Raw genomic sequence first — 19,132 nt, 5'->3', positions numbered from 1 at the left:
ATGGATTACAGGGAAAACCTGTCAAATGTCACAACAGAACAGGACTGTGGCAAATACAAGGACTATGCTCAAAACTGAAAGAGTTGAGGATTGTTGCGCATTTTGTCTGTCAAAAGGTTCAAAATGAAAAATAAAAACCGTTCTTTGTCCAAAAGAGTAATGTGCAGTGCCTACTAGATTACAAGAGGAGTCTTGTATTTTTATTTTTACGTGTCAAAACATTATAATCGTATTAAATTGTACATCATGTAGCTAAATACAGCTGATCGGATCGATTCGTGTAGCATCCATGTAAACAATAATTTTCTATACAGCTCATTCGGAAGGTGGAATCCACCCCAGCAATTGGCAGATAAGAGGCAGGTTTACAGGTAAAAAAGACGGCTGGAATACGACTGATTCAATCGGTTAAAAGGAATATATTTCCATGTAAACGTAGATACTGTCTTTAGAGAATCTGCCACACATCCTTCTATTCCATATTGGTATTATCCAAGTTTTCTTGACAAGCTGATCGAATAGTGTGCCAATCAAACTAAAGGCTTGTTCCCTGAGCGGCAGCACCTGAAAGTTTGTTTCTCGCCAACAGGAATTGTCTCTTCTTCACTTCAAGGCGCATCACGGATTCATAACAAGCCAAAGTGGCTGTAAGTTTTTATTTCTACCCAACAAAGTGAATTTTATCCAGTGTTTGGTGGGCTGGTGGGTGTTAAGTGCAGAGCCCTGCTTGTCACTGAGAAAACAAGCAACTATCTAACAAAACAGCATCTATAACCAATTATTCATCAATGTTTCTTCTTCTTTGTTGGCCTGTAAACGCTTCTGTCAAAAAACAACAAAGATGGAGGTGCAATTAACGGTTCTCTACTGTGAAAACACAACAAATATATAAACGATTAACTCAAAAGGTGATAAAAACTGTACTAATTCAACAACATTATTGATTTATTTAATATCCATCTATTTTGCTGAAGTTAAACCACATCTTAATAGATCCTGAACGGCATGGATGGTTTTAAATCCTGTCATTCAGACTCTCCGCCAGCAAGCTGCACTCAGGCTCATGGAGTTCAGGATTAACACCTCTGTTTGTTTTGCTTTCCTGACACATGTGCAGTTGAATTGCTCACTTTGCAAACAGCCACAAAAGAAACCAAATTTGGGCTGCAGGCGGCTGTCTGCAGGGAAATCCACCTGGACCCTCAGAAAACTTGAGCAGATGTCTGCATCACGTGGGCTTGTGCGAGCGTGCACGCTCGGAGTGCATGAATTCGCCTCTAGCAGCAACATGAGGGACTTCAGCCTCCTCTGATCTAAATCTTTCACCATAAAAAACCAAGCAGAGGCAAAGGTTGCAAAACAGTGAAAACTGTGGAGACAAATTACACAGCAGAGTAGATGCTGTTGCAAAATCCATGTCTTCATGGAAAAGTGTGTTTGTGTGTTTAGCAGAGCTTCCCTGCTATATGTCATGCTAATGAAACTGAACTCCTTCTACACTTCTCCATCTCTTAGTGCATGTTTTCCTTTGCGCTACTTCTACACTCCATTTATCTCTCTTTGGGTTTAACAGTTTATGTAAAATGCACAACGTGAAAATAGCCCCACTCTTTACACACACACACACACAAATATAGCTTTCACAAGAATATAAACCTGCAAAAATGCACACACGCATACACACACACACACACACACACACACACACACACACATGGCCAGTGTGTTTTTGACAGTCTTCCAACAGGCTGATGCTGTATTTGTTTAACAAAATGATGGTCTAAATTTAGACGCCGTATCCCCGAACAGATTCTAAAAATGGACACAGACTCTTATGAGTGTGTGTGCTTGCTTTTATCATATGTGTATGAGAGGAACACTTGTCCTCTACATGTTTGAATACTTGTGGCTAGCAGAGAAATTCCTCTGGTTAACTGGCTCTAGTCATCTGTCAGAGATTTTAGATTGAAAAGGGCCAATTTCCTGGCAATGAGAGTGGCTTTGTGCTCTAAATTAGACCCAAAAGAGCCCAGAAATGTAAGTTAACATGGATTTCTGCTTCTTTTTCCTGCTGCGATCCGCTTCGTTGGGAATAACAGCAAGCACTTGCAGCTCTGACAGGCTGATAGTGAAGGTGCAACAGGAGGACTGCTGTATGTATTTCTACGTGGGCGGATTATTCTGCGTTTAGGTGGGTGGCTGCTCTGCGCTGACCGGGATGATTACAGCTTCTCATGGCCGCATCATGTGATTCGAATCATGTTGTGTAGCAATAGAAAGAAGTGATGTTTGGTTAACTAGCTGAACAGTGATGTGTGGCTTTAATTTTTACTGCAACACTTATTTTTCTGCTAAAGTCATTTTTCTAAACGGTATGACAATTTCCTTCAGAGAACAAAAAATATTTGTATCTAATTTTTTCAGTTCTTATTAAATCAGTTTTTTAGAAATATTAAAATGCAAATCAAATTAAAAGGAACTTATACTTTCCAATAAAAAAACCTCCATTTTACCATAATGTTGTTTATGTTTTTTAGGAAATAAAATTTGGATTCATAAGATTTGTTAATTATCACATTCTTGTTTTATTTACATCATGTAGCATTGCAGGTATCTGGCAAACAGGGCAGTAAAAACGTAGATATTTCTGGTGTAAATATAAGTTGCTTTTTTTTTTTTTTTTTTTTTTTTACATACAATGCATTTTTACATGAAAGAAACTATTTATTTATTTTCCAGGATATTTTTCATACATAAATCAGAACCAGATCTGAACATTACAGATATGACAACGTCAACTCTCATACATATATATATATATATATATATATATATATATATATATATATATATATATATATATATATATATATATATACATATATATGTGTATATATATATATATATATATATATATATATATATATATATATATGTGTGTGTGTGTGTGAAAAATTGATTGAATGAAATTATATACAATTATATTATTAAATTATGAATTCAAATAAATATATATATATATATATATTTATGTATATATATATATATATATATATATATATATATATATATATATGTGTATATATATATATATATATATGTGTGTGTGTGTATATATATATATATATATATATATATATATATATATATATATATATATATATATATATATATATATATATATATATATATATATATATGTGTGTGTGTGTGTGTGAAAAATTGATTGAATGAAATTATATACAATTATATTATTAAATTATGAATTCAAATAAACAGGAATACTTGTAATCTATATAATAAAACATATGTATTTATTACATATTTTACATATTAATATTTTTCATATAATTTCATTTAATTTAATTTCATATGCATTATAAATTTCCTAGGAAAGTAAAAAGCATTTTTCACTTCATACATTTTTGAATCACTTTAATAATAATTCAGTTTCTAAACCTTTAGAAAAAAATCTTTAAATATCAGAGTATTTTATGATGTTGATACAATGCTTATCGTTCATCTTTTACCATCAATTCCATTAACAGATTTTCACCCCAAAAATAAAAAATCTGATTTATTTCCACTAAAAGCAGCAGAGAAGTAAAACGCTGATTTCAAACTTTTTTTTTAAAGCTCTGTTTAACCATATAAAAATAAATGTTTCTTCTACAATTGCATGTTGCTGTTAAAACGTTAAAACACAAAGACAAAGATCACATTTAAAACCAAACCAAAAGAGGAATCTGAATCAGAGCGTGAAAGGGGGGAGGCGGAAGGAGACAAAGGAGAGAGATGTGGTCGCAGAAGAAAAGATCCAGTAGGAGTGTCAAGCTTTGCCTCTGTGTGGCAACAACAAGGCCTCTTACCTTCTTCTTGTTTGCACAACAGGTGGGTGCATGTGTGTGTTTGAGCCATTGTGGGTGTTTGTGTACTGCTATAGTTACGTAGCATTTTACTGCATATGCATGCACGTGTGTGTGCCAGGGTGTCAGTGTGTGTCGCTCTGACGAGCACCAGATTGCAGCGCAGCATGAACGTACAGTCACACTGACAGACCGCTGCAAGACAGAAGGGATAAAACTGGAGGAATGTGACACAAACTAAATGAAAGTTTGTAAAAAAAAAAAAAAAAAACCAGGAAAAAAAAAGAAGAGATAAAAACAAATTTAACTGCAGGAGGAAAGAGGAAGACACAAAGTCGTACATGAGACAAAAAGCAGAAGAGAGAAGAAAAAAGAAACTGAACAAATAAAACACCACAAGAGAGGAAGTTGGAAGAAAAAGGAACTTGATGCGTAAACAAAGTGAGAGGACGTTTGGGGATTTACCATATACAGTAACACGCTTTCCTAGAATAAGCTCCGTTTCTCAAACATAGACATTTTCTGACAAAAATAGACTTTCTACAAAGAGCTGCAGAGTGGTTAGCGGTGGTGCAGAAAACATGACAAACATGGGTGTGTGCCTTCATCTGTGTGTGTGTGTGTGTGTGTGTGTGTGTGTGTGTGTGGTTTTTCACAGATGCAGAAGACTCAGCGCTCCATCTGTGTCTCTGATTCCCGCGTCTGTTCATCAGACTGAAAGGGAATCCTGCTCTTCAGCCACAGCAACTCTCTGCTGCACACACACACACACACACACACACACATATACACACACACACGCAGTGGGAATTTCATCATGATCTTATCATGTGCACATATTTACTCGTTTGTCTGCAGAAATGCTGCAAAAACAATGCATGCATGACATGGAACAAAGTCCATGTGCTTCTTTTATGCCGTCATTTAAAATCTTATTATAAAAAAGGAAAATAAAACTATTTACAAAAATGTATGAACTTAAAAATACCTCTTATGTTAACACTATAACATCATGCTAAATCATGGTTTTTATGTTGCTTTAATAGGACGGTGGCATAGTGGTTAGCACTATTGCCTCACAGCAAGAAGGTTGCTGGTTTGATGCTCAGCTGGGGCGGGGCTTGGACAGTGGCCTTTCTGTGTGGAGTTTGTATGTTCTCCCTGTGTATGCGTGGGTTCTCTCCAGCTTTCTTCCACCATCCAAATACATGCATCTTAGGTTGATTGGTTACTCTAAACTGCCTATAGGAGAGAGCATGAGTGGTTGTTCGTCTCTGTGTGGCCCTGTGATGGACTTGCTCCCTGTCCAGGGTGTACCCTGCCTTTCACCCAAAGTCTGCTGGGATAGGCTCCAGCTTCCATGTGACCCTTTATTGGAGTAAGCAGTTAGGATAATGGATGTTGCTTTAATGTAAACATGACAATATAGTGAACAAATCTGCTAAATTTATTTTGTCCGATATAATATCACATCATCAGCATACGTGATGACAAAGTTGTTTAAAAGCCTTATTTTCCTCTAATGATGTAAATTATTATAGATTATTTTACTGTCATGCCTCCCTGGTTCCACTTACCACCACCTCCTTTTAAAACCAACTCATTCTTCCACAGCCGTCCCCAGTCCGTCGTCGTGTTCAATTCCTGATTCCTCCTTTAGCTTTTGTTAAATAAACCCTTGGATTATGATTCCTTCTACAGCGTGAATCCTTCTTCTTCCTCGTCTTCATTCGTAAACCCATGACATTTACAGCAGTCCAAGATTAAGCATTAGCAACACAGACACTCCCCTTGCTTTCCCGCCTTCTTTCCCCCGATACTGTCCTTTTATTCCTGAATCTCTGCTGAATCAACCACGGTGCGATTTAAAAACACCATTTAGTTGATATCCAGTTGCTAGCCTGTGACACGGCACTGTAAAACACAACACAGCTGTAAGGTGACGCAGCGTCAACCTTATAAAACCTTTTAAATTTTCGCCAGGTGATGCGCGTTACGTTTTTCATGCCACCGCAGCAAACACTGAAAACACGCCATGAGAAAGCTTGACGCCTCCAGATAGACTTTACATGTAAACCTGATGCTCTTGACGCTCATGACGCGTCTAGTGTGAACACACCGTTAGAAACCCTGAAGAACTGCTGCTTAAGACAGCTTTATGTTCGTACAAGGGAAAAGTGATAAAATGAAAGATGGACTGAGACGTTCCCTGCATATTACATTTCAGCTTTTGTTGTTTTTAATTTAGAAACTGTTAAGAAGATAAAAACACTCCAGCAATACAAATAACAGTAATGAGAGAAAGCAAACATGCTCATGGAACATTACCATTTGATTATGTTCCTGTTTAATGTAATGATGCAGTGCACGGAGGTGTTAATGGACACTCCATATTGTTTGTTCTGTTGCTATTTATACGCTGTGCACAGGGATAAATCGTGTTGACATTTATATGCCTGCACATTTATTTGCATACACACTTCCATGCTGAGCTCTCTCAGGAAGCCATGCTCGATCTGGATCCACAGCTTCTTTTCCATCTTGACTAATTTCACATAGTTTCGTCTCCTGCAGGCTTGTGTGTTTTAGGGAGGTTTTGTCACACAATCAGGTCAATGCACATGCAAGGTTTATGTCGGGTCATGACACTTGTATGCCTGTTAGGCCGTTCTCTTTATCTAATCTCTGTTGCACATACAAAACGACGTTAAACACAAAGGAGACTGGGCTGAGCGGTGCTCCTACCATTACACCTATTACAAAGTAACACACTTATCGTTTCACACATGCACTTCCTCATCTCTGTTCCTCTCCACACCCCTCTCGTCTTTCTCTCCCTCTGTCCACTCAGTCTTCTCTTTTGTTCGCAGTGATATTCAATAAGCCTTTTGTTTAGACAACAGTGAGCTCCCTCGACCCCGTTCTGTGATTCAAAAGATGAGGCTTTCCCTTGCAAATACCAGTCTTCCCCAGTTAAAAAAAACTGTATAGATATAATAGTTCTTACATGCATGTTGGTGTGCATTAAGAGGATACTGCATGTAATTTCAGTGCCAGTTTGTTTCATTCCTAAGATTCACAATAAATAAGAGATATTGGGTATTTTGTATCTTTCTGATAACTTGCCAATACATCTAACTCTAATATGATTCATTGTTTGGCTCAGGCTCAAGCTTAATGACTAAGGAAAGAGAGTGGCACTGGCTGTGAGACACAAACAGCAGAGTCAGGGAGTGGGACAGTAATGGAAATGGAGAGAACTTGGCCATTTGTGCAAGTTCAGGCTGGGTAAGTGCTCCTTTCCTAATATGATTATATATAGTCTTGTCCCCCCAGTTTTCTTGTGCCAGTCGTGTCCTTGGCCTGAGTTACGAGAGGAAGGAGTCTGGAAAGCCTCAGCAGGCTAAATAAGCTGAGTGCCTGGTCAAAGCATTGCTGACCGAGGTTAAAAGGACACTTTGATGAATAAATAGAAGGCATCAGCAATTAGAGCAAATGCGCAGGCAGTATGATCCAAATCCTGCATGTGAGCCTGGCGCAGCAGAGTCTGTGCGATAAAATCTGCCAGTGTCCTCAGCTCGACTCGCAACGTGGAGCTGGATCCACACAACAGAGTCCCATCTTCACTTAATGAGATGGTGTACGTTTGCAGAGTGGGCTTAAATTAAATGAACGTAATGCTGACAGATACCAGCAGTTAGCAAGAAAGCTAAATGTAAACATCAAGTTTCCAGTGTTACAAAGACTATGAGTGGACATGGTGGTCGATTCGGGTTGAATATAATGTAAAAATGATTTATTAATGCTATTTCTGGCTACACCATAGCAAATGTCTTGTGTTTAGAGCACATGAAAACATTTAAAGCCTAAAAGAGCAGTCGTCTTTGAAGAAAGTTGGAGAATCCATTCCGGGCTTCACTTGATTACATGCCAAAGTGTCCTTGGGCAAGACACTGAACCCTGCATTGCCCCCTGCCCCCTTTGTGCCTATCGGGGTATGAGTGTGTGTGTTCATGTAAAATGCTTTCAGTGCACAGCATAGATTGTGCCAGTGGTTTACTTGACCACGCTGGCGCCAAAATCCCCAAAATAACAGTTAGTCTTTGAAGATAATCCTTCATTGCGACTTTACTTGTTGCAGTTACTGCCTACTGCTTCTACGTTCATGGCCTTCGTTTTCTTTGGATCACAATGATTTTGGGTGAATTGGATTCGGCATACAAAGTGTCCTTGGCATGACTTTGTTTGTTTTGGTACAATACAAATAAAGCTGAACTGACCTGAATTGAATTAAATGTAAATATATATTTAATAAATAAGAGATTCTTACAGTGTGATTAAAACTAACACAAGAATTAGCTCGACCCACTGCATGTTCTTGTAGCATTTTAAAGGGCAATAAACTGAAATTGATGATCTCTGGATTGAAGGAATTAAAAATTTGCTATTTGAAAAACTAAAAGTGTCATTTTATCTGGAATATTGCATCACATTACATTCCAGTTGGTCCAGTTCATTTACATAAGCTCAAAGTTGACTGATTGCCTTCGTTTTTGCCACCATGAGCTACAGTAGGTCAATTACAAGAGGCAAGATTTGCTGCTAAATGGCTGCCATAGACGGCTTATAGGAATTACCAATAAAATTCCCATTCAAACTACAGCTCAGCTGTATAACACCACCTTTTACTGGTGTGACAATCATGGCCAACTGCACTCACAATAAAGTAAGTAAGTAAGTAAGTAAGTAAGTAAGTAAGTAAGTAAGTATCTATCTATCTATCTATCTATCTATCTATCTATCTATCTATCTATCTATCTATCTAAAGAACAAGTCCTCCAGTACACAAACTTGCTTAAATGAACAGCTCTATGGTAAGGCAATATGTTGTGTAATGTCACTTCTCTCAGTGATAATAATTTATAGAAATGATCTAACAGTTCTGCAAGAGAAAAGTGATTTCACACCGATATGTACGGCCAATAACTATGACAGGTAATAACTTCTGCCACTGATAAAGCAGAAGGCGATCCATTTAAGCACTAGAACCTGAAATCTTCACTTCTAATGCAAACATAAGCCTCTATAGGCTTATCAACCTTTCAATAAAGAGCACTTCTTCCCATTCCTACTGTGTTTACTGAAGCGGTGTAAATACAAGTGAGGCACCTGCCAGTGAAACCAGAGCAGCTACACAACAAACACAAGCACTGGCACTTTATTCAGTCCCACCAGCTCTAAACTGGAGACCTCCAGAAGGTTGATATTATTTAAAGACGGGGGTAAAAAAAAAAAAGGAATAAATATTTTAGCTCAAGTATGAAGCAGCAAAACGAGAAAAAAGAGGGAAAAAAACATGACCTTGGCAGATAGAAAGACTTTTTCTGCATCTGCGAACAACGAAGAGAAGATAACATCTTATTCGGACAAGCTGGAGACAGAAATGTGCTTAAAATGTATTTATAATAAAATACACCTCATTTAAATCTGCTCCAGAGAAACAGCCACATAAAGACAGTACAAGTGTGTGAACTGGAAGATTAATTAGCCATGTGCTGAGTTTTGCTTCTGATAAGAAGCTTATGATCATCACAGCCAAATGTAAATGTTTCAGCCTGGAAAACACGTTATTACATGATCAGTTAGCCTAATTAAATAGCTTGAACGGGATAGTTTCACTTTTGAGTTCAAGTAAATCTTGTCAGATGTGTCTCAAGAGGTGTGGTGGCATCTCTGCAGGGGCAACTCGTCTGTTGGTTCTACCTACTTTTAAGGGGAGAGGAGGAAGTGTACAGCCAGTATGAAAACTAAACAAATAGGGATCAATCCGAACTGGGAACTATGAGTTTCCGATATTCTGAAAGGTCAAAAATCCCAAACAAGTAAAGTTGGTTGGTAACTTTAAACACTAAACTATTCGTAAAGTAAACATGATTGTAGATTTTCTTTATTTGACGTTTGAGTTTTAACCTCGGCACTTCCAGGTTATAACAAAAGGATCAATTTCCATCGAAGAGGAGGGAAAACAAGTTTACAAGACTGCATTTAAAATGAGAAATTTTTCAGAATACCTCCCAATAGGACCGGGAGATATGACGATGTATATTGTTTGGACAATAGGAAATGTCTATCAGTTCATATGAGGGTCTATCGTTTATGCCACAATAAGGTGCTTTACTGCAGTATTTTACGTCAAGATGCGCTTTACGGAAAGCACGCAGCAATTTATAAACAAACATGGAGAAAGACGGTAGCTGACTCATTTCAGAGCAGGGTAATTCACTATAAGATGACCAACCAAATCCAAATCCAAAATGATGAGCTTGTTCCTAAAAGAGGGGAAATTTCTGTTGCATGGATGCAGTTTGGATATAAAAAGACCGACGTGGAACCGACAACAGACTAGCTCACAGTACCGATGACGGACTCCGACACAACTAACTCATTTTATCACCTGCGCAAGAATTTGGATAAAGAAAACAGAATAAAGAATAGGCTCAACGAGCAAAAGCTGCAAAAGCCGCGTCAAGTAGTGGCGAAAGCATTCTTAATAAACTCTAGACGCAAACGCTGCAACAGGTATTTACGCGTGAAACATCATACAACCATCGTTCCCCCAGATGGAAGGAGATCACTGCTGCCGTTGCCAAGCAACATCTCACACATAACTGATGACTGACACAACATTACACAAACAAGTTTATAGCGTTATGTATATCGTTATAGGGATATAAAATGAGCGATATCGGGATATGAGATGTTGGTCATATCGCCCAGCCCTACTTCCCACCTTTCGTTTAAAGACGCATCACGGAACTTTTCTGACCTTCAAACTCCACGACACAGTGACATCTATCATGTGCATTTCTACAGCCGATGCTACCCAGCAGCGTCTCAAGGCTGAAAAAACCACAATATACAACTTTTTATGTCTGTTACGGCTGTTTTAAACACACAACGTTGCTGATTCAGCAAAGAAAGCAAAATGATTAAAAGACAGAAAGAGACTAAACGAGTCAATGCAAGATTGTCTTGCTGGCTGGAGGAAGCTAACAGGTCTGCTAGGATGCAAGATGGATGCTAAATTAGCAATCGATACGTTTTGTGTCTGAGATCAGACATGACTGTTAAGTGCATGTACTTTGCATTGCTTATGCTAACATTGCTCCCTATTTGCGTGCAGTGCTGTTGCCCCTGGGACGCCACCAACACCTGTCTATAAATAAAAGCATTAAACTGATGTCCGTAACAAATAAAAAATGTGCTGGATTTTCATTGAGAAGCATTGAGGTTGCAACGGGCATTTCCAAATCCATAAGAGAACATTGTGCTAACAATAAAGGCATGTTCATGTAAGTGCAAAAGGAAACTATTAGGGGCGCACCGTATGTATATGTTGCAATGTGAAAAAAATATAGATGGATTAAATAGTACTTTAAATATGCAGAACTCCTGCCATCTTGTTGAAAATTAACCTGCAATCATCTGACCTCTTTTTCTGAACATTACAAGAAGGGCTTTTATCTGAATTTGGGAGTCTGCGATGGACTGGCGGCCCATCCAGGGTGTACCCTGCCTTTTGCCCAAAAGACTGCTGGGATAGGCTCCAGCTTCCACGTGACCCTTCATTGGATTAAGCAATTAGGATAATGAATGAATGAATTTGAGAGTTTTTCAGGTTGTATTTTATTGCATTACGTCCTGAGTACATGTTTCGTTCTATCATGTCCAATTATGTTTTAGCATAAATGTTTGTTTATTACCATTGTAAATAAACAAACCAGTGTCTCAGGTCCCCTTGAAACTGATGAGAACATCTAGTGCAGGGGTGTCAAACTCCAGTCCTCAAGGGCCGGTATCTGGCAGGTTTTTGTTGTTTCCCCTCCACCAACACAGCTGATTCAAATCAAATGGATCCAGAAGCTTCTTGTCAGCCAATTTACCAATTTCGGTCAGGTGTGTTGGAGCATGGCGACAACGAAAACCTGCAGGATAGTGGCCCTTGAGAACTGGAGTTTGACACCTGTGACCTGCGTTGCACGACTTGCAACATGACTATGACACTCTACATCGCAATGACGACGCTCAATCGACAAATTGCGGAGCTCAAGAAGCCATCATTTACGTTCAGAGCTCCTGAACAAGCATGTTGCTCTTCTGTTGGGATTGCCCCAAACTCACATTCATTTCTGCTTTAATTAGCTGAACAGGAATCCCAAAAGGTTGCACTTTTACTTTCTCAAAGTCTCTTCAAAGTTGTAATACATCGTGCAGGGTTTTTCTTCTTTGTTATTGGACAACTGAGTCATTCTGTACCACAACAGGGTAAAATCTAGAGGAAGTTACACAGGAGACAGAGTAGAAGAAAGGAACAAAAGAGATCAGGGAGTTAGGCATCCCCAGTAGATTCACAGTTGAAAGTTGCAGAGGAAGAAACATATTTCCGCTTCTTCATTGTTTCTCACCTATTTGCTAAATACTGATGCGTTCATTTTAATACCTCAATAAATCTGTTAGTATGTGTATTCCCCTTTGTAGCACACTTTCATAATGAAAAGTATCTTCATCTGAAACATCACACATGCCTGCATGAAAAAGTTAAACTGCGCCGAAAAGGGAAGCCACATCCTTCCGGTGCAGTCACCGTAACTAAATGAATCATTGCTCTCTTTTTTTTTTTATTTCTCTGATCATTTCCAGTAAGATGCATAAATATTGTATCTGTGGACAGTTCTTTTTTATGCACACAGACGTCCCTTTATGAAGCTAAAATTATTTTACTTTCTGTTCCCACCGACTTTCCTATCTGTGTTGCTTCACCTCTCTGATTGACTGATAAAAGTTCACCATGATAGCAGTTTTTCTTAGTTTACACAAAGATCTGGTTTTTGTCATGAACTAGTCAAGTCGAGTATGTTGTAGCGGCAAAAAGGCAAGCGTTTTTGTTGTTTCTCATCAAGCACAGGACCTGTGATCGTCTTAATCTTGTTGTGGTTCGGTTGTGTTCGAACTTTGCTTGTTAGGGTTTTGAGGTGTGAACTACTGAGATATGTGTCGGATTGAAATTATAGGCAGCTGCATGATGTTCGGCTCAAACAGATTTGTTTTTTTATCTGCAAGTGAACACACATGAAATAAGTGTTTCACTTGAGATTAATTAAAATACAATGCTATAAGCATTTAAATAGCAAAAAGGAGATGCTAGTTAGAGCAAGCTAAACCTATTTGGATGTTTGTTTTTTACTTTTGTGGTGTTCGTTAAGTGATGACTGCAAATGTTGCGGAAAACAGAAGCACATCAGTTTTATTTTTACTAAATTTTAAGAGATCAGACAATGCACACTGGCTGCAGCTTGAAGAGGCTGCGTATCTAAAATGTTGTTTGTGTGAATACACACATGCAGCTGCAACACGGCAATCCAGCGATGCCATGTACTTACCATGCAGCCAGTGTGAACCTGGAATATCGGACTATATTGAATGAAGTCTGGTGGAAAGTCGACGCAAAGGATGACTTCGCTGTTGCAAAGACCGCAATCGAGGTCTACAGGTGCCAAAGAGCCTTAGAGGAAGTTTTCAGGTAAATGTACTCATTTCTGCACTTAAACGAGCCTTATTGATACAGTATCCAGTGGTCATCCAACATGTTGTTATAAGTACTTTCCCATTAACTCACTGGTGACCAGCTAAAGTTGGTGTTTTGGAGCATTTTGGCTCAACATTTAGGACCGTAGAATGTGTAGATGTGGAAGGCCGATGTTGATGGACGCGTGCCTTTGGGCATCTTAGGGGTGGCACTGAGAGCAGATTCACAACATTTTGGGTGCGCAGTCAAAGAGCGCATTTTGGGGACATTTTGATGAGTATACCCACCGAAATCCGCTTTCCATACACAGAAAGCTCAAACAATGTATTTGGCAGCCAGTGAGTTAAATGGTACCATATGGGGCTACTTTGTATGGGTAAACTATTTAATGTGTGCATTCAGGAAGTACTGCTGAACTCAGATTTTCTCTTTGAGGTGCCCCCGAACAACAGCTAATTTGGCATCCATTTTGCATCCTACCTTTACTCTGAGTTCTCTCCAGCAAGTAAATATCAGTCTGAAAGTTTCAGCTCTTGCTATGTCCCTTTCTCTTTCTTTTCCTCTCCTCTTCTTATAAACAGATATATATAAATTTATATATACTTTTATATATATACTTATATAGTTTTATACTTATTCAACTGTATTCAACTTTATTTATATAGCGCCACTTCACAACAATGTTGTCACAGGGCACTTTACATAAACGAATCAACATACACAACATTTTGAGCCAATTCATACATTTTCTATAATAGAAACCAACTGATTGCATCGAGTCATGACTTCCATCCAATCCCCCATCCTGAGCATGCACACGGCGACAGTGGGAAGGAAAAACTCTCCTTTAACAGGAAGAAAACCTCTGGCTTATATATATACTACTACTACTATATACTACTTATATACTTATATATACACTTAGATACTTATATATAAAGTATCTTTCTACTTATATATAAACCACTTCTTATAAACAGATATATAAATATATCTCTTTTAAATATAACAGGCTCAGTCATCTGTACTTTTTTGAGGCATCAGCCATGATGAGCCATAATGGTGGCTGGTGTCTGACAGAGTGCATAAAGCGAAACTCAGCCATTAAGCTGCTGGGAAACAAAACGCAAACGAATGTTAATGTGCCTTCAAAACAAACAGAAAAATACACATTTCTAAAGTTATATTGTGCTAATTTTAGTCTCGCTCACAGTATGCGATCCGTACACAAAAATCTCTGCAAGAAAAATCTTGCAGAGATCAGACTTTTGAACAATTTCATTTAAAAAAGTAAGTTCAATTGTGTGTGTGCAGCTTGAGAAAGTTTTTAACCATGGCTGAGCCAATACAAAAGAAAAAATTAAGTACAATTTTAGTTCTTAAGTATCTAAAAGGAACACTTCCACTGTTTGGTTCCATGTAATGGAAAATCACCACAACATACACATCCTGCCATTAACTATGAAACTGTAGTAGCAACATTCAGAACCACAGGCAAGATTAATCATCTCTTTTGATTTAATGCATTTTTAACTATAAACCTGATATTTATGAGTGAAATCAGAAGCTTGAATGTAAATGTTGGACAGTTTGTAGCTCAACATTAAAGCAAGAGGAAACACAGAAACTGGTTCATGAGCTGATGGCCGAGCCTCATGTGCACCACACTGTAAAGATGAAAAGATGCACTTTGCAGGTAAGAAGTGACAGGAACTGTGATTATTATAATTATTATAATTAATATAACTGCATCAGGGGAGGTGTGAAATGAACAAAGCCAAGCATCCGTCTTTGCATGACTCCAGCACATGAACACAACTATCATTAGCAGATGAGTGTTTTCATTCTGCTGAATCAGACTGTTACTCACCATGTGTCGCTTCAAGTCAGGGCATGTGCTATCGCATGGGCGTCCTCACTGTTGTGCACATGTACACTAACTCACACAAAAGCAGGTTTTGCAACGCAAGCTGAAGTCAGAAAGAATCAACTAAATCAGATAATCTGATTCCTGGGGACAGCTGAGTTGCAAAGGCAGCATGCTCCTGTGTGTATTTCTGTGAATGTGGGTTGTGGTGACTGAGTCTTACTTCCTGTTGAAGAGGGTTCAAGATAGGCTGACAAAAAAAAACCAAAAAAAAACCCAGAGAGAGTCTATTTTTGGCCACAGAGAGAAAAAGACAGATAGATAAAAAGATAGCAGGGTCAAAAACAACAAGATGTCAAACCAGGCGTAAAAACAAAACAAAAAAGGGACAAAGACTGAAGAGGAAAGAAAACAACGCAAAGGGAGCTATTAAAAATAAAACGCAAAGTACAGTATGAATGTGTCCTCTGTGTGTTGTCATGTTTTAAAAGTCCATTATGGGATAAAGTGCCCCAGTGACAGCAGCAGTGCATCAGAGGAAATGTGGCCTCCATGTCTCATTGATAGAAACCTGTTATGTTTCTGAAGAGCCAGACATGCACAGCATGTGCTGCGAAAGTCATAATGCTGCCTGAAATAGAAACACATTTCTTAAATGCACACGGTACATTTTTAAACTGTTCTAATCTTTTCTTTTTTTTTTAATTATAGGTTTTCATTCTCACTATAAGTTACAATTTCACCAGGAATCACAGAAGAGGTCTCACAACAAAGATAAAAACTTGCTAATCCACAAACTTTACTTTCGCCCACATGTCCGCTATTTATCAATAGGCCTGTCATGGTAACAAATTTTGCCATGCAATTAATTGTCTTGGAAATTATTGCGATAGACAACGAAATTACGCTAAGCGATTATTATTGTCATTTTGAGACCATTTTTTAACTGAAATAACAATAATGCCATAATAAGGCAAGACCACCCTTTCAAGAACATACTTTAATTTCTGAAGAACTTTTAGCTCGATGTGCAGACTAGACTCATCCAGTCCCCAGTCTGCTGAAACAGATCAGGATTTCTCCTGGGGTTTTTAAGACATGTTTGGACTTGACCAGAGGGGGAATGGTAATGTTGAATGTCTTTGATCGTCTTCAGTATGTCATTTTTCATGTCATTGTAAAGTTTTTGTAATATGTATGTTCATCCAGGCAGATTGTTAACGTCTTTTTTTTCCCCAGCTGGGAAAATTGCAGTTGATGATTGTGTTTTATGTGCAGATAGGATCTTGTAGTATTGACGGGTTTAGTTAATGTTGTCTTAAAACAAATGCGGCACTCGCTTGGAGTGAGCAAGAGAGAAATGAAACATGAAAATTATTGCGTCCGGCAAACTTTTTTTCTTACCGTGATTAACTGAATTATTGCTTATTGCAACAGGCATATTTATCACGCTTTACCTTGTCTGGCCATGAGCCATTTCTAAAGGCTACTGTCTGACAAATATGTTTTGGTAGTTTTTATCCATAATGACCTGCATTTTGCATACAGTACCAATATATTTTCCCCTTTCGAGATCCACATGTGTAGGCGGACCGAGTCCGCTTCTTTGATCCAAATCAGAGTTCTTTTGCACACTGATAAATACCCCAAAGGAAGGAGACTTTCTGAGCAATCGGACTCGCATTCTAATCAAAAGGGCTGGTGTGAATGGACCCTAGGCTAACATTTAATATAGCATTAATCAGTACTGACCAGAACGCTAATTTACGTAAAGTTGTCCATATGACACGCTAGCTTGCGTTTGTTCCAACAGGTATTGAGGACTGGATGTGGTATCTGGGTGCATTTCTTCTGAGATGCTTCAGATGATTGTGCTCAAGTAAGCTACAAAAGACATACAGTATTTTCATGTTGGTGCAGTGGTTCACAGCCTATTTTCTGGAGAACCCCCTTCACGCAGCTAAAAAATGTCAAGGAAACACTAAACTCCTTCACCCACTCCATACTAAAACCAGACTTAGCTTTATGCTTTTCATTAGCTAACTTCTTACTTCAGAAAATTATGCTAACGCATAGCCTTACTTTACCCATTAAGTACTGCAATGATCAATGTGAAAGCATTTTGCTTTGCCAGCAACCCAGTCAAATTTAAAGGGTTAACAGGGATGAATCATCTGCACTGTAGCATTTCTCTGACATTTCATTGATGAAAATTATGCAAACCCCCCCCCCCCCCCCCCCCCAAGATTACCAAGATGGACATGAACCACCACTAGTGTAGCTGCTCTGGCTCGCTAACCTCAATCAAAGCCAAAGTCCATTGATAAAAATGGACTGGATGAACAAAGTGTGGCTTACTAAGCGGCTCTTTAAATTGTCTGTTTAAAAATTTTATTTTACAGATTTTAAGGATCACCATTTATTCACTTAGGCACCTGGTTTCAAAAGGTTGTGTTTTAAAGTGACAATATTGTCAGGGTTGTAGTGGAGGTGAGGACCCAAAGGAAGGAATGGGAGCTAGAGATGCAGAATCTAGACGTTTAATTCTAAAAGAAAGCGATGGCAAGTAAACACAGGAGGCAAACATACACAATGGACCAGCAGTGGGAACAGATACCAAGGAATAAATACAGGGAAACCAAACAAGACACAAAAGTAATGAATTAACTAATGAGTCGAGGTGAATCTAATGAACAGGAACAGAGGCTAAACAAGAAACAAGACACAAGGGGAACTAAACAGGGAAGACAACAAACTAAAACAGGAAACCAGTACTAAAGATGCAAAGCACACATCATGACAAATAAAAGCATTTCTGTAGGAACAAAACATCTAAAAGAGAAGAAGATACTCTTCAACTTGACTATGTGGACATGGTTTTAACAATCGCACACAGGCTCTGTGCAGTCTAAACCTCGTGGACATCCTCTGGTTCTTTTGGGGACCCCCAAAGACCATCATTTGGGAACTACTGTACTTTAAACAACCGTTTTGCCTCATTCTTTTATTTTTCTTTAATTTTCCTTCATTGTACCATCAAATCAAGGCTAAAAAGCTACAAACGTAATGCTGCATGTAACAACATGCGAACCGCACTAGAATGGCATGGCAGCAAATAATTTGCAGATTATAATGTAATTATTTTGTGTATAAGTTACTCTAGGAATTGTTTCAGTTCAACTTGCTGGCTGCCAAAGATACCTTTACGATGTCTTTTGGAATTCGAATGTTCACTGCTTAAGATGTCAAAAGACAGGTTTTCCATTTCGGTAGTCCTAGGCATCAAGTTCTTTTTGTCTGGAAAGATGAGCCATAATGCTCCAAAATGGTGGCAGTATAGGCCCTCTGCTATAACAATGGCTGGCAGCCAATGGGTTAATATAGCCCAAAACATGTTGATTTACTGCAATCACTGACTGACAAAATGAAATTACATCCATTACAAGTCCAAGAGAAACTCACTCGAGCTTATGTTCTGTGCTTTACTCTCCGTCAGTGTGCAGATAGCTGAGAGGTGAAAAACAAGAAAGTGATACACAAACAGACTAAACTGAACATGTTAGCAGACTCACAGCTCTCAACACACAAACATTAATATGCACACCTGTCAATACTGAGACACTGCCTATTAGTGATAACACACACACACACACACACTCACACACACAAAGGAGCTCACATTACACCCAACTCACACAAGATATTGTTGTCTCCTCATCACCATCAACACGTTTCCAAAGTGAGTGTCACTACGTTAGACACACTCGCTGCAGATAACTCATCAGCTTTGTCTTTCTGTCTCACACATACACA

The 19,132-nt window shown here is 38.5% G+C and overlaps 1 protein-coding gene across 1 annotated transcript in view; it reads right to left on the bottom strand.

The window, feature by feature from the left end:
- The window catches only part of LOC306769557 (diacylglycerol kinase delta), a gene marked incomplete at its 5' end in the record, with an annotated part of 97,589 nt that overhangs the window by 61,822 nt on the left and 16,635 nt on the right, over positions 1 to 19,132 (bottom strand). The gene's annotated exons all lie outside the window — the stretch shown is intronic.

This window comes from Telmatherina bonti (assembly GCF_933228915.1).
Source record: "Telmatherina bonti genome assembly, chromosome: 18".
NCBI lineage: Eukaryota > Metazoa > Chordata > Actinopteri > Atheriniformes > Telmatherinidae > Telmatherina > Telmatherina bonti.
The sequence above is the reverse complement of the archived record's forward strand: the minus strand, read 5'-3'. Positions and strand labels throughout refer to the sequence as shown.